The sequence below is a fragment of the Canis aureus genome, chromosome 22, assembly GCF_053574225.1.
Source record: "Canis aureus isolate CA01 chromosome 22, VMU_Caureus_v.1.0, whole genome shotgun sequence".
Classification (NCBI taxonomy): domain Eukaryota; kingdom Metazoa; phylum Chordata; class Mammalia; order Carnivora; family Canidae; genus Canis; species Canis aureus.
Window position 1 is genome coordinate 7,761,496 of NC_135632.1, and position 25,035 is coordinate 7,786,530.

Here is a 25,035-nt window from a genome sequence, read left to right on the forward strand (position 1 = left end):
AGCACGGAGGATTCTGCTTGAGGGTTTTCTCCCTCTCCCTCTGACCCTCCCCTTGCTCATTCTATTTCTCTCTCTCTCTCTCAAATAAAAAAATAAGTCTTTAAAAATAAAATTTGGGGGTGCCTGGTGGCTCAGGTCATGATCCCAGGGTCTGGGATCGAGCCCCATGTTGGGATCCCTGCTTGAGCCTGCTTCTTCCCCTCCCTTTGCCCCTCCACACCACCCTTGCTTGTGCGCGTGCTCTCTCTCTCTCAGATAAACAAATAAAAATATTTTAAAATAAGATAAAAAATTAAAAAATGAATTCACATAGCAGAAATTTTGGAATGTAACCTCTCTTAGGATCTGACATTATCTCCTAAGAGACAGATGACTGTGAGTGGCTGGACTGACATGATGGATTCCAAGTCCTTCCCACTGCCTCTAGGTTTCTAGTCTTTGCTAATATCAGGGTTCTTTTTGCCCCCAGTATTTTTATGTTTAATAGTAATCCAGCCCACTGGTATGTAAAATTAGATAACCTGATTCCTAGGCAATGATTTATTTGTGGCAAGCCTGTTTGGTGGGGGTCAGACAAACTTCCATTTTGTGCAAGGCTGGGGTGATGGGAGGTGGAACAAATGGAAAGAGGTTGGGAAGAAAATGTAATGTTTCAATGGAAAACATCTGACACTATCCCTTTGACCCATGTTTCTCGCCTGGCTTTCCCGGTACAAAGCTACTTGAGCGGTCATTGTCCATTTAAAAAAATATATATATATTGAAAAACAACAACAACAAACAAAACAAAATAAAATAAAATATTGGGTTTTGAAAGTTATCCCTAATTGTGGCAACAGAAAAAAAAGTTTGATATCTCATAAAAAAAATCTCTAATTCTTCAGAATTAGACCAAAAGATTTTTGAAGGTGTGTGGGAAAGGAAGCTTGAGATTCTGTTCACACTTGAAATGAAACCACTAACAGCGCCATCTGTTATAAATATACCTATGCAACTTGAAATTTTCAAGTAGACTCATTAGAAAGGATAAAAGAAACAGAATTAATTACTTCTAATATACTTTATTTAAATCACTATATCCCAAACATTATCATTTCAATAGGTAATCAATATAAAAAATCATTGAGGGACACCTGGCTCAGTGGTTGAGCATCTGCCTTTGGCTCAGGTCGTGATCCCGGGGTCCTGGGATCGAGTTCTGCATTGGGCTCCCCTCAGGGAGCCTGCTTCTCCTTCTGCCTGTGTCTCTGTCTCTCTCTGTGTCTCCATGAATAAATAAAATATTTTAAAATTTTAAAAAATCATTGAGATATTTGACATTTTTGGTAATGGGCTAAGTCTTTGAAACTGTGTGTATTGTGCTCTTCCAGCACATGTCAGTTGGGACTAGTACATTTCAAGTGCTTGATGTAGCCAGTGGCTACTGTATTGGATGACACAGTTCTTAAATCTTTTACTGTCAAAGGGAGGCAAAGAGTTGTGATAAGAATCTGGAAACTTGAGGTCAAAAATGGTTTTATTTGTACCATTCAAATATAAAACAGGTTTTTTGCTAACAAGAATCATACATTCAGGGGCACCTGGGTGCTTCAGTTGGTTACAGGAACAACTCTTGATTTTGGCTCAGGTCATGATCTCAGGGTTGTGAGATCAGGCCCTATGTCAGGCTCCACACTCAGCACAGAGTCTGCTTAGGATTCTCTCTCTCCCTCTGTCTCTCTCCCCCTCCCCCTGCTCATGCTTTCACTTCTATTTCTCAAATAAGTAAATAAATAAGTCTTTTTTTTTTTTTTAAAAGAAGAATCTACACCATTCACCTGAGAAAACTCTGGGCCTGATGGACGTGGGCCTTGGAGGCCATTGAATGGAAACAGCTTGCTTCCTAAAGGACCAGCCCCACTAGCTCTGAAATTCTGAGCATTTTCCTTTCCTGAAGCACTAGCATTTTTTCCTCACTTTACCAATTAGGACTTTTATTTTCCTGATTTCCAATGTGTCCTGTATAGCGTCTAAGATATAATTTTATGAGCCTCTTGGGAATCTCTGGAATTCAGATGGAATCTCCTCCATGTGTGATGGATGAGCCAGCCAGAATGGACTCCATCTGCTCTCTGGGGTGAATGGGACTAAACCCAATTACAACTAATTTCTGCATTAATTGAACAAGCATGAATTCAAATAATGTGTTCCTTCGTCTCACAATACATTAGCTTCTCGGGATCCCAAATGCATTATCAAGATGACCTAATTCCTTCTCACTCTGCAGGCTGGTTGTTTTGGTTGGTAAATGCCCAATTTTATCTGACTGCTTCATTCCACAAGCTAGAGCTTGTTGCTCCTAAAAGAGGGGGTTGAGGGTAGGAGGGTGGGGGTTGCTCCCACTCTAGACCAGCTGGCTTCTCTTGTTCTAAGACTATCTTTGCATCCTGCTCCATGCCATTTTCCATGCTATTCACAGATAGGACCAAGAAACATTCATGAAGACTGAAATGCACGCAGAAGCCCCATGTTTGATTTTCAGAGCATCAGTGATGTCATTTTTTTTTTTTTTTTTGTCTGTATGAGGATGGCATCTTAAAATTTTCCAAACCAGGAAACCAACTCCACAGACAGACAACCTGCTCATTGTCAAAGCACCCGCTCAGGCCAAGGAGGCCATGGCACCTGGGCTGCCTGACTCCCAGCATCCCTTCCCAACAAGCCACTCACACTTCTAAAAAGGTGACATTTTAGCAGTCTGTTTATAAAGCTGCCAAAGGAACATTTATCATGAGGTGCAAACAAAAGAGGTGCCGGAGAGGAATGTTTTTCACTGGGTTTCTCAGAACCTGAAACATGCCTCCCAGACCTCTCCGACACCTCCGGTGCAGCCCCTTTGATATCAGCAGAGCACATTTCAGCAGGACAGGGGCCCTGGGAGGCGGACGCATGCTGAGGGAGACAGGTCCAGGGCAGTTGGCATGTTAGAGTCCTCCACAACTGTGTCCAAAAGATTATTAAAAGAATATGCTGAGAGGAAATTTTTCTGATTACAGCAGGAGACAAGAGTTCAAGAGGTCAAGGAATTGCTGAGGTAAAACACCCCTGACTGACTCTAGGTGCCCCCAGCGTTATATCAAATTTTGACAGGTTGCCCAAGATTGAAAAACAAATAGACGCTTCCTTCAACAAGATGGTGATAAATCGATTCTTCTCCAGGAGCAGTGGCCTCTGAAGCGCAGACCTAGGAGTACGGCGCTGTTTTCTCTAGTGATTTATCCAGCTTGCCTGTCTGCCAACTCTTTGGGGGAAATACCAGAATCAGAAGTTAATGTCCTGAGTAGTAGCTACCACGAGAACATTACTCATTAACCGAGAAAACCTGAAAATAATCAGAAAGATCTGGCTGCAGCAGTGATGCCAGAGAAATACGGAGCCGGCTGTCTCATTCCTGTGGAGGTCACAGGCCAGGCCATCCGTGACACCATGGGAAAATCAACCAGCGGGCCAACCAGTCTTGGGCTAATGTGATTGAAGCTCAGAAGGGTGTAGAGTTACACAGTATTCTGAGCACCACAGGATGCCCCTGAACACTGGCCTAGGTCACATGCTCATGGCCACTGGAGGGACATGATCCCCCTTAGATCCAAGCATCTGTGGGCCACCACTGGACGAGATACCATGCAGACTCTCTGTCCTCCCATTCTCTCCCTTCTTCCCTCTCTTTTTTCTCTCCTCTTTCTCCTTCTCTCTGTTCTTGATCTCTCTCCCTCAATCAGCAAACGGAAATGGAGACTTCAGAGCCAGGGGCAGAGACCAATCCTGTAGTGTTCTGGGAAAGGAGAGAGACAAACACCGCGATCCCCATCAATTAAAAGCTGATGGGAGTTGGGGTGCCTGGGTGGCTCGGTGAGTTAAGCAGCCGACTCTTGATTTGGGCTCAGGTCATGATCTCAGGGTCCTGGGGTCCAGCCCTGCTCAGTGGGGAGTCTGCTTCTCCCTCTCTCTCTACCCCTCCCCTCAAGCACTCTCTCTCTCTCAAATAAATAAATCTTTTTTTTTTTTTAAAGCTGCTTGGGGGCACCACTTTCTGGCTGGGACAGGAGGCAGGCAAGGGACCCAGGTAAGTCTCACATTGACATATTTGTTTATGTGACTGCTCCTCCTTAGGCTGTGGGCATCTTGAAGGCAAGACTTGTATCTTCAAGCCTTTTATAACAATACTTGCTTTTCTCTGATTATGACAAAAACCACATGCTAATCATAGGAAAAATTTGAAAATACAAAAAAAGATCTTTTTAAATGCAGCTTTTAGAATAGTATTTGGGACAAAACAGGCACTCAATAAAATTGTGTTGGAGAGAGGAAGAAAGGAAAGGAGAAGTCAAGGATATGATAACTGTGACATCAGTCTCCTCATTAAAATGCACATAATTCAGCAGTGGCCACGTGGAGGCCATGAGTCATGAGGTGCAGAGCTGTTCCATGTGCGGCTCTGGCTCAGCAACTGCCTGTCGCTCTGCCTGCCACCCCTGCTTTTGGTCTCCTGGGTTGGAGTTTTTTGGGAGGTATAAAGTGAATTCACCAGGCAGCGAGAAACTGGGATTATTTAGCCTGCAGGAGAGAAGCCTTGGGAACAGCTTAGACATTGCTATGGTGCTATAAATTACACTATAAAAAGTAATTTGTGTTTATTAGGAACAAATCAGGACACATACATGAATCCCCAGGAGCTTGGCTTGTTGAGATTTTGGCCCATCTCCCCAACCATGGCTCCTAGACGTACGTTTTTGTCATTTGTTATTTTTCATCAGTGGGGCCATGCTCCATCCAGACAGGGCCATGAGTTGTAAGTGGTGAGGAGACCCACGTAGTGAGTCTAGCATCCAAAAAGACAATGGAAGAGCCCATGAAATGCCGAAATGCCTGGAACACAGGGTAGGCAAGCATCGTTTCCTGCCACCTTTGTGAATATGATAAAAATATGTACGCAGGACCTGGGTCAAGATGTAAAATGAACTCTTTCCTGTGGCCTGTGGTCAAAAGGTTTGAAAAACACTGTAGAATATTCCTTTCTGCTTGTCCCACTGGACAATGTAACAGAAAAATGATTATATGCTATTGCACGTTGATGGTAATGTCATTGTGATTAGTCTAATCTGCCTTCAAGTAAATGTACTGCAATTTACCTAACGCTTCCCTGCTTTAAGTCACTTTACTATTAGAAATAATATGCAAACAAGACATATTTCTGCATGGTATCGTTTTTCTTTTGAACTCAGATTCCCCAAAGTGAAGTGATTAAAGGATATGTGTGCAGCAGAGATGAACTTCCGTAGACCGTGTAGCTCAGAAAGGCGGAAATTGTGAATTTCTTTACTTTCTAGAACTGAACTTAAATAGCCCCCATGCCCTTGGTTCTCCTCCTCAGTAGACAACATAATCCCACTATTTCAGAGTAAGTTAGTCTCTCTAGTTTAAGATCCCATTTGTTCTTCATAGCTGCTCCATCAGTTAGGATTCCTGTTCCTCTTGTGGTCCCCACTGAGCCCGGTGAAGGCCCCAGGGAGGCAGAGTTCTGGGCCACAGTTATCTGCTGGCCTTGTGGACCTCCCCTGAGCTGTAACTGGTCCCACCAGCTCTCACGCTCTCCTGCTGCACCTACTTGTGGTGCCTTGGGGACTTGGTCCACACCCTCTTGCCTTCTCCTAGTCCGACAGGGAAGTCTCTCCGGGTCTTCCCTCCTTATTGACACTGCTGCCTCCCATCCCAGAACTGCTCAGCTCTTTCCCTTGGACCAGCCAGGGAGTGCAGGATGCTGTGAAGCTACCCATAGGTCCAAAGAGATGGACCTCTTTCAACACCTCCCCAGATATTGCCACTCCTATATTTAAGGGCTGTGTCCTAGTGATGGCCTCTCCGGGGAAACCAGGCAATGGTCTATCTTGGGCTCTGGGATCCTTCTACATTTACCTGGAGGATTTCCATTATCCCATCCTGTCCAGCCACAGGGCTGTGCAGGTTGGATCTCCCTTAAAGAAAGAAAGTTGCTATTTAGATGCAAGAATGGCTTTAGGTACTAGGCCCCAGCTCTCTGCCCCATCAGGCTCTTTCTCATACTTCTGAGGTAGGGCCTTGCCAGTAACTGAGCACACAGTGGGATACTCAGGCCTTGCTATTTCCACCTAACATGGGACGCCTCCAAGGGGCAGTCTCTGCTCCAGAGCCCTGCTTGGGCTGACAGAGACTTCGTTAGATTTGCATTACAGAAGTGTCTTTAGTCAGTTAAGCAACTGACTCTTGATTTCTGCTCAGGTCATAATCTCAGGGTGGTGAGATCCAGCCCCGCATTGGACTCCGAGCTCACTGCAGAGTCTACTTGTCCCTCTCTCTCCCTCTGCTTGCTCGCTCCCACTCAGATAGATAGATAAATAAATAAAATAAGATTTGCATTGTAGTCCGAGCCTCCCCTGCCCCATCTTCCCCCTTTTATGTTCACAGGCTGCCCCTCCCCAGGGTCTTACCCACTATCTGCTCCTAACTCCTCCCCAGAACCCTGGGTCCCAGGAGCCATCAGCACCTAAACCTAGTCCCTTCCCTCCAATTCTCCCTTTCTTACCGATGACCAGACGTAGACTTCCCTTGCATGGGAAGGGTATAAGTTCTCTGGTATAAGGTCCCTGCTTCTATCACTCTGGAGCCCTCACCATATGGAGCGGCACTACCTGCTGAGCATGTGCCGGGGCCTTTCCCCACCATCACCTGACCTGGAATCCTCAGCACCACTGTCTCTATTTTACAGATGCAGGAAGTTAGATTCCAAGTCACTCAGGTACTATGTAGATCATTCCTGAAGAGCAAGTGCAAAATGAAGTCCGGAGGACCCACCTAGCAGGAACAGGTTATGATTTTCTTTTCTTTTTTTTTTTTTTTTTTTTGTCTGCATTTCACCAAACCTTTAGCTGCCCCTTGGTATGTTACTTTCGTGACTCTCGTCTGATGTATTAGCAAAAAGTTAATTTCTAAAACTTGACAGGGGCAGGAGAGCTCTTGTTTGTGTGTTTCTCAGGACAGCTCAACATGTGCTAATTATAGGCCTTAGGGAAATGCTAATCATCGTAATAACTTTGATAAAAAAACCGGGGAGATATGGTTTACAAATGATGCAAAGAAGGAGTTTAATCTGTGTTTGAGCTGATGAATGAATTGACATATAGGATATAGGAAATGTAATAGCAAAGGAGAAAACCTTAAAGGTGTTCATTGGTGCAGTATCTGTGACCTCTACAGCTCTAAGATGAGAGCGCCAGCGATGGACAGAGATATACTAGTATTAAGTGAAACCCAAGGAATTGGGGAAACTGGTTCTTTTGTGCAGGTGACGTATCAGTTGCAGAGAAGCTGAAGGAAAACAAAGCAGACAGTCTTGGCTGCTAAGTGTGGAGCTGGCATTCCACAAGTGGAAGCAAATCACTCTGAGTCCAGGCTCTGCAAACATCAGCTGTTTGTGGTCTAAGCAGCACTAAGCTGGTCTGGGCTCCCAGGACTGTGCTTCTCAAGATTTACTGTGCACATATCAAGGGCATCTTGTTAAAATGCATATTCTAATTCAGTTGGCCTGGGTGGGGCCTGGGACTGGACATTTTTAACAAGCTCCTAGGTGATGCCATGGAATCTGCTGGTCCATGGGCTCCACTTTGAGTTCCAATGACTTAGGAGATGCTCAGAGAGCTCTAAGCAAATGCCAGAGGCACAGACGCTATTTAGGTAACTTATTCTCTCCCCCATTCCCAGCCCACATTTTCAGATTCCTGTGGGAGTTCAAGTGCAGCTGACAATGTGCTCTTTGGATTTTCTTATTGAGAGAAGTTATCAAGAAGTAAACAGAAGCCAATCACAGCCACCACAGCTTTGATTCTGTTAAGCCATCAGCTTTTCCTAACCTAAGACAAATATTTCCCAGGTGAGGGCTTGGGTGCCACTAGGGTGATTTCAGTTGATGGATAGACATGGCATAAAATGACCTTGAATCAATAAGGATATTACTCCCCTTTCAGTTCTCTTGCAATCCTCCTGCTTATATCAAGAAGAAAGTCTCTGTTGGGTGCTAGTGTGTTTTTGAACACTCGCTTTTTTCCCTGTGTTGGGATGTGATGGGCTGCTAACAACAGAAAATCCAACTCAAAATGTTCTCGGTGACTGAAATAGCCTAGAGGGGGAAGAGGGAGGAGCTCTGGCTGGTGTGCTCTGCTGGCTCTGCAGCCTCTACTTGGTTGGCCTCACTCACTCTGGGGCTGGCAGCAGCCCTTCCAGGGGTGGGGGCAGCTCCAGGCTTTGCAATTTGTCCCCAGGATTGGTCCCAGTCAACATCTAAAGGAAGAGATACATTCTCTTCCAGAGGCTCCCAGAAGAGAAAATCTTTTTTTCCCCCCCAAACCTCCAGAAAATTTCCCCTTCCTGTTTCATCACCACGGATTGACTCACAGGACCTTTGCCGAAGACTCCAATGGCCAAGAGTAGCCTTGAGCCTTAGCCCTGTTGGGGTGGGGGGTGGGAACTATGTGCTGACTCGTTAAAACAAGACTCTTTCCATTCCCTTGTTAACAAAAAGAGAGCAGACCTCTGGCTGGATGCCTTTGGGCAGCAACAGTGTCTCCGTTGATTTGAATAATGTGTGGGGTGTTTGTTTTTGCTTTTTTTTTTTTTCAGTTGCTTTCTATTGATGGCAAGGGGTACTGATTTCATAATCACAGTTGTAATAAGAATTTTGTTTTCTATTATTTATATTTCAGTTTAAGTGTAATTTAATTTAGAAAAAATTTAATTAAAAGATAGAACGTGATACCTGAATGTGGCAAAAATTATGAAAGTGCTAAAATGAGTAGTTTGAGAAATACCACTCAGCTATTACTTCCTGGCCAACAGATATTTGGGCCTTCTAAATAAAGAAGGTTAAGTCTAAGAGACAACATCAGCTGCTCAGTTCCTGTGGTTATCGTCTGCTGGGTTCTCAAGCCAACTGGATGGCTTAGTCCGTTCAGGCTGTTGTAACAAAATACCACAGATTGGGTAGCGTATAAGCAACAGAAATATATTTCTCACAGTTCTGGAGGCTGGAAGTCCAAGATCAGGGTACAAGCATGACCAAGTGAGGGCCCCTTCTAGTCACAGGCTACTCTCGTAGCCTCACTTGGTAGAAGGGGTGAGGGAGTTCCTTATAAGGGTATTAGTCTCATTCATGAGGGCTCTGCCTTCGGGACCTAATCTCCTGAAGGCCCCAACTCCTTTATACCATCACACTGGGCATTAGGATTTCAACATATTTTAGGGGACACAACATTCAGGCCATAGCACTGAATTAGAATCACATAGGAGTTTTGAGAAAGCAGATGCCTGGGCCTCACCCTCCAAAGATAGTCTCTTGTGGGGTCTGGGAATATGTATTTTTTAAAACTTCACAGGCTTTTCTAATGTATTGCCAGGGTGAGAACAACTTCTGAGAACGTTGGAGAATCCTTTTGAAACTGGAAGTTTAGGGGCAGCAAGAGTCTGGTTTGGCGCTGTTGCCAGGCTGTCTCCATTCCAGAAATGTCTTGTCTTACGTTTGTGTCCACTGTCAGTCCAGTCAAGAAGAACATAAAGCTGTGCACTGTTGGCCAGAAAGCAGAAGGGGCAAGGGCTTTATTGGGGGTGAACACAACACATTGTGAAAATACTCTTTCCCAAGCAGTGTTCTCACGATAACTCTGTTAGAATAGTCACAAGCGCAAGATGTGAATGTTAGATTGTGGAGTCTCAACCGCATGCTTTGAAAAAAAAAAAGTGTACATTAGGACTTGGAAATGTTCAAGAACTACTTTTAAAAATCAGTGTCCATTTTGTAATTATATTCTTGGTGATATCAACTATTAACCTAAGGGTATTCAGCTTCAAACTTCAGATATCCAACTGTTCTAGATTTTAGCTAAGTGTTTGAAGGTGAGTATAGCCACTGAGAGACCAGAATTATTACGGTTTCAACATGTATTCATTGTCAAATTCACTAGAAAGGTCATATATTTATACATGAGTGCTTTTCTGTTGCTCATGGCATTTAAAATAGTAAGGACCTCACTCTTTTCTAGTCAACAGTAAGATCGCTGTAATTTAGGAGGTTGCTCATCTTCTACTTCCAACATTTCCTCCCCATGAAATTATACTTGTACCTTTGGCCTTCCTTCTGTGTCGTGACAGTTGACATTTTTAATCCAAGTACCCTGTAGCATAAATGAATGTTAACAAAGGTGCTTTGAGTTTGCATGTTACGGCTAAAGGTGAAATGCCAATGAAGGTCCACAACATGGAAGACACCCAGGCATGGGACTGAATCAAGTTTCTGCAACGCTGAAGGGTGCCTGCTTTGCTAAGGATGTTCCTGGAATGGCCCTGATGCTAGGCCAGGAATGAATGATTTGGTAAAGATGGGTCATCAATTGGAAGAGAATGTATCACCACCATTTGTCCCACTTCCCATTCTGCTCATGTTTTTTTATTCAATATTCATGTATTCAGCAAATGTTTATCAAGTACTTATATGTGCCAAGTTCTGGCACAAATATAACAAGTGCAAGTACAGATTCCTCCTTGGAGATCAAAGTCAGACCAGAGGCAAAACCTTGGTCTCCAGCTAGAGTGCTCTAAGGAGGAAGAGGCTGACATTCAGTTACAGAAGGACTAAACTTCTATTTAGACCATAACAAGCAAGTAAGCCTTAGATGGGAAAGATAAAAGTCCTCCAGGTGGGATCAGGGTAATTTTATTTTTCTTTTCTGGAGAGCTTTCATATATATAGACTGCACCTGACCCAGAGGGCAAGACTGTTTCCTTTCCTCGCCCTCCTGACCACTACCACTCTTTTCGTCATCCCCTGGCCCAATTTTTGCCTAGCCTCATGAAACCATCATCTGCACCTGACTGTTCCCTATCTGGACCCCTAGTCCAGGAAAACCACATCTCTGGTATGGTTCTTGCACTTTATGTCTTTATTACAACCCATTAACATTGAAATTTTAGTCAACATACCAGAATCATACGTGAATTTCACTTATTCCACTGTGACATTCCACACTGAAAAAAATTTTTTTACCCGAATTTTTTTCTTGATGAATTTATAAAGCCGGGGGAGGGGGGGTGGTAATTCACAACCTAAATCATTTGTATTCCTTGATGCAGCCATAAATCCACATATGGTCTTGTATACAATATACACAAACACTAGGACATTGAAACTAACAGATTATATGACTGTAATGACTGTAGAGCATCAACAATATTCCTACTACACAGGCCCCAGAAGGATGGATCTTTATAACATGACTTCAAGTTGTAAAGCAAGTCTCTGAGTCTGGCATCATTTGAAGTGCGATAGCACATAAACAGGATACTTAATTCCAGAGAGAACCCTTGCCTTGCCCCCTGCTAACTAGCCAAGTTGTGTTGTGTGTTTTTCATAAACTGTTACTTTTAGCTCAACCTTCCTTTTAAATGACCAGTGTCCATTCAAATGCATGTCTTGACTAGATTTTTTTTAAATAAAATATTTGCTACCAACCGAAGATAATATCCCTTGAAATCTAGTACAGAATGTGGGTTTCTTGGGGCTGAAGAGTGAAGCCTGACACATTTTCCCATTGTTGTTGTTTTTTAAGATTTTATTTATTTGAGAGAGAGAGAAAGAGAGAGTGCACAAGATCTCGAGCAGAGGGCAGAGGCAGAGGGAGAAACAGATTCCCAACTGAACAGGGAGCAGGGGAACAGCCTTAGGCAGGGCTGGATTCCAGAACTCTGGGATCACCACCTGAGCCAAAGGCAGAAGCTTAACCCACTGAGTCACCCAGGCGCACCACACATTCTCCCTTTAATTTATCAGCACTTAATGATTTTTTTTTTTGGTTATGTTTGCGTACAGAGGAAAGAAAGGGAGAAAATCAAGCAAAACAATTATTACCTGGGAAATTATTTCTTCTTTTCTTTTTAACTTAGCATTAGAGATTGTAGTCCCAATAAAATGGATTTTTTCCCCCTTCCTACTTATAAGCATTCTCTCCTAATTAATGTTTCAATCTTATGATGACCACAAGGGACACATTTTGTTTGCATCCATGGAAGCCGCCTTCATTTAGAGTTCAATGTTATAGTCCTGGAGGGCAATTAATTTATTTAGTTGCCTTTGGTCAAAATGGTTTCTGGGCACTTAGAGGAATATTGATCATTCAGCCAACTAAACTATTTGCAGAGAGGCCGATGAAACCACTTCGTGCCTTTCATAAAAATCCTTTCAATTGGAGTTGATAGAGTTTTATTTACACCTGCCAATGCTGCCTTTCATGTCTGTTTTCCTTTCTCCAGAGTTCATCTTCACTACATCATATCTTTAAATAGTGTAGGTCACAGTGATTATGGTGTTACTCATGAGGAAATATGGGACTCCCGTGGCAGACAGTTTCACTTTTTTTTTTTTTTTTTAAGCTAGTCATTAGAGCTGTTCCCAAATATTCCTGCTCTCCTTGCTTCTGGATTCAGGGTAGGATTGTTCCTCCTTGCCCCATGGGAAGTCGGGAGTGCTCAAGAGACTTGCTCTGATGGAGAGATGTATGTGGAAGTGGCTGCGTCATTTCCAGGCAGAGGTTTAAGAGCCGGTGTGTGCTTTACCACATTCTCTTTCCCCATAGCCATGGTGACCAACCAGGACCCAGAGAGTGACTTCTTGGGTCCCAGAGAAAGAACCCTAAAGAGGTGGAACAAAACTCCTGCTGACATTTGATGGGCATGTGGCATAATTATAAACCTTCGCTGTTTTAAGCCATCAAGACATGGGGGCTGTTTGTCATTGCAGCATAATGTGTATTTTCTCCTATTACATCTGTTTTAGTCTCAAGGAGAAATAAGTGTCAATTAAAAGGGAATTTTACTTAAGAGTCACGATGAGAGCATCACCTCTTATCTAAATGGAGTCAATTAATTAAAGTTCTGTATTTATATAACAATCAACCCAGTTCCTTCTCCCTCCCAGCAAAATTTTTATTCTTAAATAGAAGGAGAAATCATGGGGATTTGAGGGGCTGTGAACTCCCATTGTCATTTTCATCTTGAGACTTTTTAAAAAGATTTTATTTGAGAGAGGAAGAAAGCATGAGCAAGGGGTGGGGGGTGAAGGGGCAGAGGGAGAGGGAGGAGCAGACTCCCCGCTGAATAGGGAGCCCGATGAGGGGGTTCTATCCCAGGAACCCAGGATCAAGACCTGAGCTGAAGGCAGATGCTTAACTGACTGAGCTACCCAGGTGCCTATGAGATCTTTTTTTTTTTAAATGTCCTTTTTATTGCTAAAGAACATGTGGCCCTGCGCAAGTCACTTCATTTTTCTAGGCTTCAACTTCCCTACTTTGGAGAAGGGAGAAATTCAAGTGCACTCACTCAAGGGTCTCATGATGTCTGCACTTGGTTCACAGAAATCAATAGGAAAATTAAGCAGAACCTAGAACTCAAGACTTTCAGTGCTGCTTCTAGTTTCTGAAAAGTGTTATTAGGGCAGTTTTGTTACAAGGCTATATTCTGAGAGAGATGCTCATATTCATGAAAGAATACTACCGTCAAAGAAAGGACTTTCAAAGAAAGAAGAGTGTCGGAAATTTTTGTTTTTGTTTTATTTAGCGAATGTCTGAAGTGAAATCTACATATGGAAAAAATGCACAGGACATAAATGAGAAGCTGATGAATTTGCACAAAGTGAACACACTCTTACAAACAGCATTCAGAAAGTCTCCTTGTCACTACTCCCTGACACAGGATTACCACCATCATGACTCCACTGGTCTAACTTACAAAACCTGACACGGGTTTTGCGCCTCTTGACTTCATTGAAGGGAACCAAATGTACTTTTTGGTGCTTCCCTCCTTCATTTAACAACATATTTGTCTGTGTTTTTCACAAAGTTGCACTTTGTTCATTCTCTACTGTGTAGCATTCCACTGTATGGATTTACACGATCCATCCATTCCATTGTGATGGATGCTTCGGATGCTTCCAGGTTTGAGCCATTATTAATAGTGGGCATTTTCAGGCTTGTCTTTTGGTTGATGTTATTTCCTTGTATTTTCATGTATTGGGTTCAGGAGGTAGACATCCTTAGACCTAAGCAGGAGGAGATAGCTCTGTGGTAAAAGATTGTATTTTGGAGCATCTCCCTAGGAGCAGAGAAGAGAAAGTTCTATAGTCCCAGAGAGAGAGAAGGAAGAGGGGATGGGAGGAGAGAGTAGATGTTTTGTGGAGCTAGAGTGTGCTGTTGAGCTCCACTACCCAGCTACCGGGACAGGAATGTCATTGTCCCTATAGTTTACTCCTTTGAACCCTCAGGCAAGGACACCCTGTAGAATTTCCTCCAAAGCACTTTCTGGAGCAGCTCTATTACGTCAAGGTAGGGAGTCAGCAAAAGTGGTAGATGGTTAGAAGGAAAATATTTTTTTCTAGATTTACTATTCAAAATTGAAGGGATCTTGAAAACAAACACAGTATATGAAATATTAAATAAAAATTGCATTAAAATTCATAAGGGAGAGTCTGAGCACTTGCTAATTCACCAGATTCCAGGTTTTTTTTTTTTTTTTTTTTTTTAAGATTTTATTTATTCATGAGACACAGGAAGAGAGAGAAACAGGCTCCCTGCAAGGAGCCCAATGCGGGACTCGATCCCATATCCCAGGATCATGTCCTGAGCCCCCAGACCGCTGAGCCACCCCCAACCGCCGAGCCACCCAGGTGTCCCCAGATTCCAGTTTTGAGTGATCTTGAAACTTGTGCTTCACCCCCCGACCCTCTGCTCCAATTAGGTATATAATCATTTTTAAAACAGTAACTGATCCTTAGGCATGGCTTTTCTTTTTTCTTTTCTCCATAAAACCATCAAATAAGGAGGTAATAAATAAGAGGCAGCACACCCATAAGTTTATTAGTTCAAATGTCATACTTGTTTTCATTCCTGAAATATGGGGTTTGTTTTGGCCTCTCAGAATGCAAAATCCTTCTCTCATCAAACTCGTCCCATTTCACCCTGAATTTCCAGCTCCTCTCCTTAGTCCTATTTTTCTTTATGTATGCTCTGCATGGTGCAGAGCATGGTGCTCTACATCCACCAGTTATTGTTCGAAAGAAAACAGTTGCTTCATTAAATTAATTTATTGAGTTCATTATGAACATTCTCTCTAATCCACCCTACAGTTTTTGAGCATTATCATCCCTGTTTTGTAGATAAGAAAACTGAGGCTCAGTGAGGTTAAGACCCTGTGGCTTAAAAGGTGCAAGGTCAATATTTAGACATAAATTTGCTCTTGCCTTCCATCTTTCCACTTGGGGTATACATATGGGGAGGCTTATACTCTCAACCCAAAGCTGTAGAGATTTAACAAAGCATGCTTAGTAGTATCCTTAGAGCACTGGTTCTTCCTGGAAGGCTATTTGGCCCCTCCCCCACCACACCCCCAAGGGAAATTTGACAAAGTCTGAAGACAACCAAAAAGAGGAAGATACTACTAAAATCTAGTGAGTAGAAGCCAGAACTACTGCTAAACATCTTTGAATACACATAACAGCCCCACAACAAAGAATTACCTACCCCAAAATGTCAATAGTGCCAAGGTTGAAAAACCTACCTTACAGTGTTTGTACATCATCGTGGTATTTATTGAGCCTAGAAGAGCGACAAATTGCATTTGAAGAGGGCAATGAGGGATAGTTGAAAACATGTCAAGAGTTGGAAGATTCTTGTGTTTTGGTCCAGGGTCTACTGTTAACTAGTCTCATAGCTTTATGAAAGTAGACTCTCAAAACCTTAGTTACTCCATGAGTATATGAGTGATATGAGCACCTGTCTTATCTCTATATTTATTAATTTATCAAATTTCTTATTCATTACCTACTAAAAATAAGCACGGTAGGAGAGAGGCATGCCTGGGGAGGGAAGCTGGGGCAGCTCTTGGAGGGTTTTATGGACCAGGCTAAGGAATAGAAACTTTAGCCTAAGGCAAAGTGGAGAAAATGAAAGATTTTGAAAGCAGAGGAGTGACATGATCAGAGTTGAGTTCTCGAAAGATCATTCAGGCTACAGGATAGAAAATGGGTTCTAATTACTCTAGGGACTGGGAGACCAGAAGGGAGTTTGTTGCTGCTGCTCCAGGATGAGGTCACTGTGGCTTCAGGGGAAGTAGAGGCAATGGGATAGACTGAAGTGCGTGCATTTAAGAGCAGATCAATTCCTACTACTGATGGGTTGATGGGTTGATGAGATATCCCTGTTTTAGAGCTGCAGAGTTTCCATAATGAAGTATGACTGCCACCGCTATGTTTAGAAGCTGGAAGGAGCTGCAGACACTTCACCAGAGTGGATTCTGTACAGGGCCTCTGTCTTTGTCTCATCAGCATGAAGTCTTTTGGTATCTGACTGGCAGGGCCTAAGTCACACGTCCGCACTCAGACCACAAGGGGTGCTGGGAAAGTGAGTACTTGGCTTCTCCCTTGGAAGAACACTCTGAACTTAGGAAGGATGTTTAAGAAAGATGGACTAACATGCCCTACAGTTTCAATGGAAAGTAAATTTGTTAGCACCTATTTATTTATTTTTATGTATTTTAAAGATTTTATGTATTTATTTATTGGAGAGAAAGAGCATGAGCACAAGCATGCATGCATGCAGGGGGAAGGGAGTGGGGAGAGGCAGAGTGAGGGGGAGGAGAACAATCAGATTCCCCACTGAGCTCAGAGCCCAATGTGGGGCTTGATCCCAGGACCCTGAGATCATGACCTGAGCTGAAGGCAGACCCCTAACCTACTGAGTCACCCAAGCACCCCTGTTAGTTCCTATTTAAAATGCAAACCTGATCGTATCTCTCAAATTAATAATACTCTTTTTTTCTTTAAAATCCCACTTTTCAGAATCTACTCCATACAAGTAAAATTACCTATACATAAGAGCATATATGCCTAGGGATATTCTGTAGCGCTATTCTTTGTGGCAAAAATTTGATAACAATGTGGATCTCATTTAACTGAGAGGGACTGAACTTATGCCATTAAACATGTGGTCAATAAAAAGGACTGAGTTAGAGCCAAACCAGTTGGGACTAGACTCTATAAAAAGCTAAAAGGGACACACTGAGGCCCCTCAACTAGTGATCTCTTCATATTTTACACACAGATCTTGATTTGTTCCATATCCCAGGAAATGAGAAGAGGAAGAACTGCCTTGTTCCTCCTTCTAATTCAACACCCCTATCCAGATCCAAATCCCTGCATATTTAGCTCATAACTGCTGCTTCACTCGGAAATGTGGTGGCCACTGATAACCCGCAAGGTACCAACCTTTGGTTTACCTAGCTTCCTACGGAAGACTGATTCCAGGTCTTGCACCTGCCCTGGATGACCTTTGAGCCAAACGGTCTCTGTAACTCAACCTCGTTCTGCAGCAAGCAAGAGCCTCATAAAGAAGCACCTAAAATAAGTCCCTGGGTCTCAGTGGAAGCTCTTCTGCCTACAAATCCCTGATTCCACAGATAACAGCTTGGTTGTAATAACTTAGTGGTCTGTCCCAGTCTTCTTGGGCTGCTGTTACCAAGTGCCAAAGATTGGTTTAAACAACAGAAATTCATCTTCTCGTGGTTCTGGCTGCTGGGAAGTTCAAAACCAAGGTGCCAGCAGATTCAGTTCCTGGTGATGGCACTCTTCCTGGCTTGCAGATGGCTGCCTTCTCACTGTATCCCCACATGGTAAGGAGAGAAAGCTCTAGTGGCTTAGCCTCTTTTTATATGGGTAGTAATTCCATCATGGGGCTCCACCCACGTGACCTCCTCCAATCTAATTAATTACCTCCCCAAAGTCCTACCTCCAAACCCTGGCATTAGGACTTCAGCATATGGGAACACAAACATTTACTCCACAGCATGACTCCTGAGGCATTGCAGTGTGGTTATCAAGAACACAGGCTCGGGGTCAGACCACCAGTCCGAATCCTGGTCCTGCCACCTGCCAGTCATGTGACCTTGGGCAAGTTACCTAGCCTTTCTGTGTCCCAGTGTCCTCATCTCTAAAATGGGTGAGTAACAGTGTCAATCTCATAAGGTTGTTGTGAGGATAAATTACTTAACACATGGAATATGTCTATAGAGCACTACCTTGGACACACAAAGAGTTCAACAAATGTGATTATCATCATTCCCTTCTGGATCCAGATATGCCTTAATTTAGTCTCTTCTCCAAATATTCATTGGGGTCAAATTACCCCAGCAGTTTTCTTTCTATCCCAGCCTTTGGTTGAACTTCCCAGTTTAAAAACAAAACAAAGCTGTATCTATTACACAAATAATATTATAGTAATGGGGATTCTCAAAGGACGGAACTGAAATTCCTGGGGGTGGGAGAAAGGAGGAGGAATTTCCGAAGCTCTCTACAGTTATCCTAGTTTGGGGATGGTCTGGAGGGTGTTCTAGCCCAGTGCTGTTCTGTACTTGCGATGTTGCTATTTTCTATTTTCAAAAGCTCTATTTAACCGTTGTAATTTGTGCTTTCTTCAAAGCTAAGTATAGAGCAAAACATAATAATGCAAACTGGCTCCTACTGAGCTGAAATGAGTAGTGTTCCCTCACCAAATTCTCTTGTAAGCTTTAATAACTTCTTTAATTTCTCTGTTATTTTCCAATCTTGTATACCTTTTCCAGAAGCACTCATTTTGGCTTTCTTGAACTGGCTTTCCTCTGCTGGGAAAATGACCAAATTATTCTGCTCCTGTCCTCCTGCCACACCTCTATTTTTTGGTTTTCGCCTCCTATTCTGGGTTTATAACCAATTTCGCAGTTGTTGGTCATGGTGAGAGGCTATAATTGAGTCAGTACTGGAAGACAGAATGATTTGTCAGAACATTTTTATTAGAAGGAAACCATTTCCAGGGCATGGAGAGAGGGAATGGGAGAGAGAATGAGCAGGACTGTACATACACATTGTACTTGCTTAGGAACTAATAGTATGGATTCCAAAGTAGAGTTAAGTTGGATCATTTTCTTTGACTCCGTGACACACCATTTCTTTTTCTTTTTTTGATATTTTATTTATTTATTTATTTATTTATTTATTTATTTATTTGAGAGAGACCGTAGAAGGAGAGGGAGAAGCAGACTTCCTGTTGAGCAGGAAGCCTGATGTGGAACTTGATCCCAGGACCCCGAGATCATGACCTGAGCCAAAGGCAGACACTTAACTGACTGAGCCACCCAGGCACCCCTCCTTTATTTTAAGTTCAAGATTAATCCCTAACAGAAGGCAGAAAAGTTCCCTATCTAGACTGAGGCACAAACACAGTGTTTAGACTATAAGCTTTCAGAAAGAGCAACATATTAATGCATGGGAATTCAAAAAACACAAATTAAAACTGGCACGCAGAAAGAAAGATTCATGCTTGAAAAAGGCGGTAGGTTGGTCGGTGGTTACCATATGGCTGCTTTTATAGATGATGTGTAGTCACGTTTATTTCTATACTTGGATATTTCTACCAAAAGGAGAATGTCTGGACATTTCGGAGTACCAATATAAGAAGGGTGAGTAGCTGGAGCTGAGGTTTTGGATGAAAGATACAGGAAAGACCTGCTTCCTTGCTGGGATGTGAGGGGCTCTGAGGTACTTTCTAGGAAAATCCGTGATGCTCCTCTACCCACATTCTTTCCAGACTCAATTGCCTACAGTTCCTTGAGCACTCTTTATGCTTCAGCATCTCCATGCCTTTCTTTTCTCTGCCTAAAGCATCTCTTCCTACAGGGACACTCACTGCCCCCACCCAGACCCTATTCAAAAGATGCCAAGTCTTCTCTCAGCTAGAATTAATCCCCTCCTCCTCTGCATTCCTACAACACCCTATGCCTCTGTTACTTATCACTCTAGTGCTCGTGCTTCTTCTAAAATCAGACCCTGAGTGACAGATCTGGATGTAAAAATTTATTGGGAAAGAGATCCCAGGAAGTCCTGTGAGTGAGTAGGAAGTAAGACCAAGAAAGGAGAAAAGCGAATAAAGGGTGGTTTGAATGAACAGGTTATGACTGTGAGCAACTGGGGCTCAATCCCATTAGAGATCTGAGGGTCTAGGTGGCACGTGCTCAGAAGTATACTACTGAAGGGCAAAGGACTGCCACCCTCATTGGTTGTGAGTTGTTCTGGGGATAATTCTCTGACACTTCTATCCTGCCTCCAAGATGCTGAGCTGCTCCAAGGCCAAAGATCACCTTTAGGTGAAGAGATGTGGGAAGCCATCAGCCTCTAGGGGAACTATCAGAGTAGATGGAGAGTCAGGTTGCAGGGATATGGGCTTCATAAGAACAGCATACTACAAGGATTGCCAGTAGTGTAAGCTTTTTGAAGGCAGGGAATGAATTTTACTTACCTTGGTATACCCCAAATAATCAGCATGTAGCTTTTGTGCATAATAAGTGCTTAATCATTGTTAGACAAAGTTGATTAACATTTATTATATTTGATGAACCAATGATACATCCAACAAATACATATTGAAATACCGACTATGTGCTGCAGAAGAATCAAATAAGCCTTATTGATGCGCGTAGGGAGCTGTCTCAAAGAAAAGACAGGCAATAAACAAATAATCACAATGTGGAAGATAAGTATGTAGACCAACAGCATCAATGTACTCATCACCCTTTGGTACAGAACCTATCACCTGATTCTCAGCAGGTTGGATATTTATCTTCTAAGATGGGGGAATTTATTTCTCCTACAGAGGGTAGGGACAGAGAATTACTGATGAAAATTTTTTGGTGTGATTTCATATTCCGGATTGATGGACCTGGATTTGAAATAGACATGAAAGGAAATGATATGGAAATGTAGCAATACAACTTGCTGATTCTTTTCCATTTTTTTTTACTGGAAAAATGAGCTGTTAAATTGGCTAAGTAGAGTCTTGATTTCAGAAACCAGAGGAAAATGTGTATTTTCCTGTCTTGCTCGATAAATAATTATTCAGGGAATGCTAAAAACAAGCTCAGAAAAGAAAAAAGTGTTCCCCCAAAGTGCCTTTGTCTGTACTGATTTCAATTTGAGATGAAGAGGCTGAGCAACGTAACCAACACAACTTTTGACCATAGTACTTTGATTTTCTAGAACTTGAGAAAATCATGCCTTGAGGAGTTCCCATTTCTAAGCCAGCATGCAAGGAGCTGAAAACATATGTCACAGAAAAACCTGCGCGTGGATGTTCAGAGGGGCTTTATTCCTAATTGCCAAAACTTAGAAGCAACCAAAATGCCCTTTGGTAGGTGTATGGATGAGTAAGCTGTGGTACATCCAGGCGATGGGATAGTATCCCATAAAATGAAATGAACTATCAATCAAGCCATGAAACAACACGGAGGAATCTTAAATGCACATTACTAAGTGAAAGAAGCTGATCTGAAAAGGCTCCATGCTATAGGATTCCAACCATATGACGTTCTGGGAAAGACAAAACGGTGGAGGTGGTGAAAAACTAATGGTTACCAGCGGTGGTGGGGGAGGGAGGGATGAAGAGGTGGAGCACAGAGTATTTTTAGGGCAGTAAAACTACTCCGTATGATACAATGGTAGAAATGGGAATATGTCATTAAATATTAATCAAAACCCATTGAATGTACAGCATCAAGAGTGAACCCTAATGGAAACTGTGGATTTTGGGTGATAATGATGTGTCGGTGTAGGTTCACTGCTTGTAACAAATGTAGCACTGTGGTGTGGGATGTTGATGGTGGGGGAGGTTGTGCATGTGTGGGGACAGGGAGTGTATGGGAACTCTCTGTACCTTCTGCTTGATTTTGCTGTGCACCTAAAACTGCACTAAAAAAATAAAGTTTATCGATTAAAAAAACGATTGAATTGTTAGAAACACAAACCAATATTTCCCAAGTGAAAAAGAATTCTTTTTTTCAGAATCATGGTACGATTAATTAACTTTCGGGTGATATAATTTGACATGAGGATTCATGGTGCCTTTTTACATTTATATTTAGACTAAATATAATTCAATAAAGTACTTATTATGGATTCTACTGCCACTCACTTTGACAAGTACTATTGAGAAATATTAATCTTAAAATACATAGTTCAGAGATGCTAGATCATCTTTATTCATGAAATTATGTTCCCAGAAACAGTCTAGATTTCATTTACACAATTTGTGCTTCCCTGCATTTCATCCCTGCATTTGTATTCCCAGCCTCCCTTCCAAAGTACACTAAGGGCTCCATATAAGGGTGCATGATTTGCAATATACAGAGAAAGAACAGTCCTAAATTGCTTCGGATTTTAAACTCAGAGCATATATTGATGGGTAATTGTTAAACTATTTATTATTCTTCTAACTACAGAAAATAACTGTTTTATTTTATTTATTTTTTTATTTTTTTAATAACTGTTTTAATAGTCTTCTCTGTCAACAAAAGAAATTTTATCCATAGGGAGATTAGGCAACTGAATGATCCTCTTGTGCCGGTCTCTGTAAGAATATGAGAATGTAGCAAATTTGGGGGCCAGCTTTCACCTAACTTCTTCAATTCAGAGAACATTTCATTGATACCGATGCCTTCTCCTGCAACTTACCCTGAATAACGTGCACTTTTCTTTTTTTTTAAGTCGGGTCACCAAGACTTTGGTTTTGGTTTGTTTATCTTTTTTTTTCTCCCTATGTTGTCTTTAATGAGCATGCATTATGAATATAATAAACATCTTTTTAAAGAAGCAAGATGTTTGTTTAAAACACTTCTGTGTAAGAGATTTCACTAAGGAATTCTTAACCACTTTGGTCTTTGATTACCTCTGGTTGTCTGAGGAAGCCAGGGGACACCTTCCAGAAGTAAATCTGCTCCAGAAGAAATAAATGCTTGCTGATTTGAATAAGCCTAGAGTCACACCCTGATCTGAGTTAGGACAATGAATATATGAATGAATACACAAACGGGCAAAGAAAAGGAAACTGATAAGGGATTTTCAGGAAGCTCATGAAAAGTTTTTTTTTTCCCTAAGATTTTATTTATTCATGAGAGCCACAGAGAGAGAGGCAGACACATAGGCAGAGAGAGAAGCAGGCTCCCTGCAAGGAGCCCGATGCAGAACTTGATCCCTGACGCTTGGATCACGCCCTGAGCCAAAGGCAGGTGCTCAACCGTTGAGCCACCCAGGTGTCCCTCATGAAAAGTTTCGGATGGAATGCCTGCTGCTCTGTTACAAATGCCCCTTTTAGGTGGCCAAACCCACCCTTTTTTATTACATGAGCATTCCAATCAGGCCATTTAAAATATTAAACATCCCCACTTTCTGTAAGGCAGCTTTAATTTGCAGACATTCACAGAAGAGAGGTTAGACCTTGATAGATGGCATTGCTCCAAGTGTGTCCCTTCCTCCTGGGGGCTGTGCAGGACTCTAGCTTCATCCAAGGCCCTGCCGGTGGATTATGGCTCAAGTATATCAGAATGACCTGGCCCTAGCATTTGGCAAAGCCCCAGGGCATCTAGGGGCAAGACAGGAATTCACAATGAGGAAGTTACTTGTGGCCTTTGTTGAAGATCTTTTCAATTAAAGCTTTAACATTTTTTACAAGCAACCCCCAGGGATTCCGTCTGTCATTCTCAATACCAGTTTTGATGGATGGCAGGCTAGCACAGCCTCGGACTCCCCCAGCTCACTGCAAACATCAAAACTCAGGTACTCATCCTTCTCCAGAGACCTCCCTGTGCTGCTGACAGGAACATAGATCAAGAAACCTTAAGAAATGTTGATTTTGCTTAAATAAATGTGTAAGTGTTGTTTTCAGCAGAAATGATTCTTGTTCCTTGCTTTGCATTTCAGTCATTAAAGATGAAGAGAGCATACAATCAACAAAACTACAAGGCAACCTACAGAATGGAAGAATTTATTTGTAAATGATAGATCTGATAAATGATTAATATCTAAAATATATAAAGAACTTATACAAATCAACACCCAAAAAAAGCAAATATTCCAACTAAAAAATAGGAAGAAGACATGAAGAGACATTTTTCCGAAGGAGACAGACACGTGGCCAATGGACACCGGAAAAGATGCTTAACATCATTCATCATCAGGGAAATACAAAAAAAAAAAAAAAAAACTACAATGAGATATCACCTCACACCTGTGAGAATGGCTAAAATCAGCAACACAAGACACAATAGGTGTGGCAAGGATGTGGAGAAAGGGGAACCCTCTTGCACTGTTGGTGGGAATGCGAACTGGTGCAGCCACTCTGGAAAACGGTATGGAGGTTCCTCAAGAAGTTAAAGATAGAGTTACCCTATGATCCAACAATCACAGTACAGGGTATTTACCCAAAGGATACAAAACCACTAAGTCAAAGGGATACATGCACCCCAATGTTTATAGCAGCATTATTTACAATAGCCCAGATACGGCAGCAGCCCAAGTGTCCACAGATTGATGAATGAATAAGGAAGACATGACATATGTATGCAATGGAATATTACTCAGCCATAAAAAAGAATGAAATCTTGCCATCTGCAACAACATGGTTGGACCTAGAAAGTGTAATGCTAAGTGAAATAAATCAGAGAAAGACAAATACCATATGATGTCACTCATATGTGAAATTTAAGAAATAAGACAAATGAGCAAAGAGAAAAAGAGAGAGGACAAACCAAGAAACAGACTCCTAACTATAGAGAACAAATTACCAGAGAGGGGAGTGGGTGGAGGGATGAGTGAAATAGCTGATGGGCGTCAGGGAGTGCACTTCTGATGAGCCCTGGGTGATGGAATTAGAATAAAAACATAAAAGAAAAGAGTGAATTCAGGATGAGAATTTTAAAAAAGATGAAGAGAACAACATCTTTTGGTTTCTGCATAGACTGGGTGGCAATTTGATACCAGGAACAGAATAGTCCTGATTCAAATCCCATCTGATTCAAATCCCATCCCATCCCAAACTCATTGCCCTAGAGTATGAGTATGAGTATGAGTATGAG

The 25,035-nt window shown here is 42.2% G+C and overlaps 1 long non-coding RNA gene across 1 annotated transcript; it reads left to right on the forward strand.

Moving 5' to 3' along the window:
- Positions 1-3,496: 3,496 nt before the first annotated feature.
- Positions 3,497-25,035, forward strand: LOC144293720 (uncharacterized). Its single transcript, XR_013360954.1, has 3 exons — positions 3,497-3,888; positions 4,050-4,102; positions 23,882-25,035. It is a non-coding gene; the product is annotated as an uncharacterized LOC144293720 (long non-coding RNA).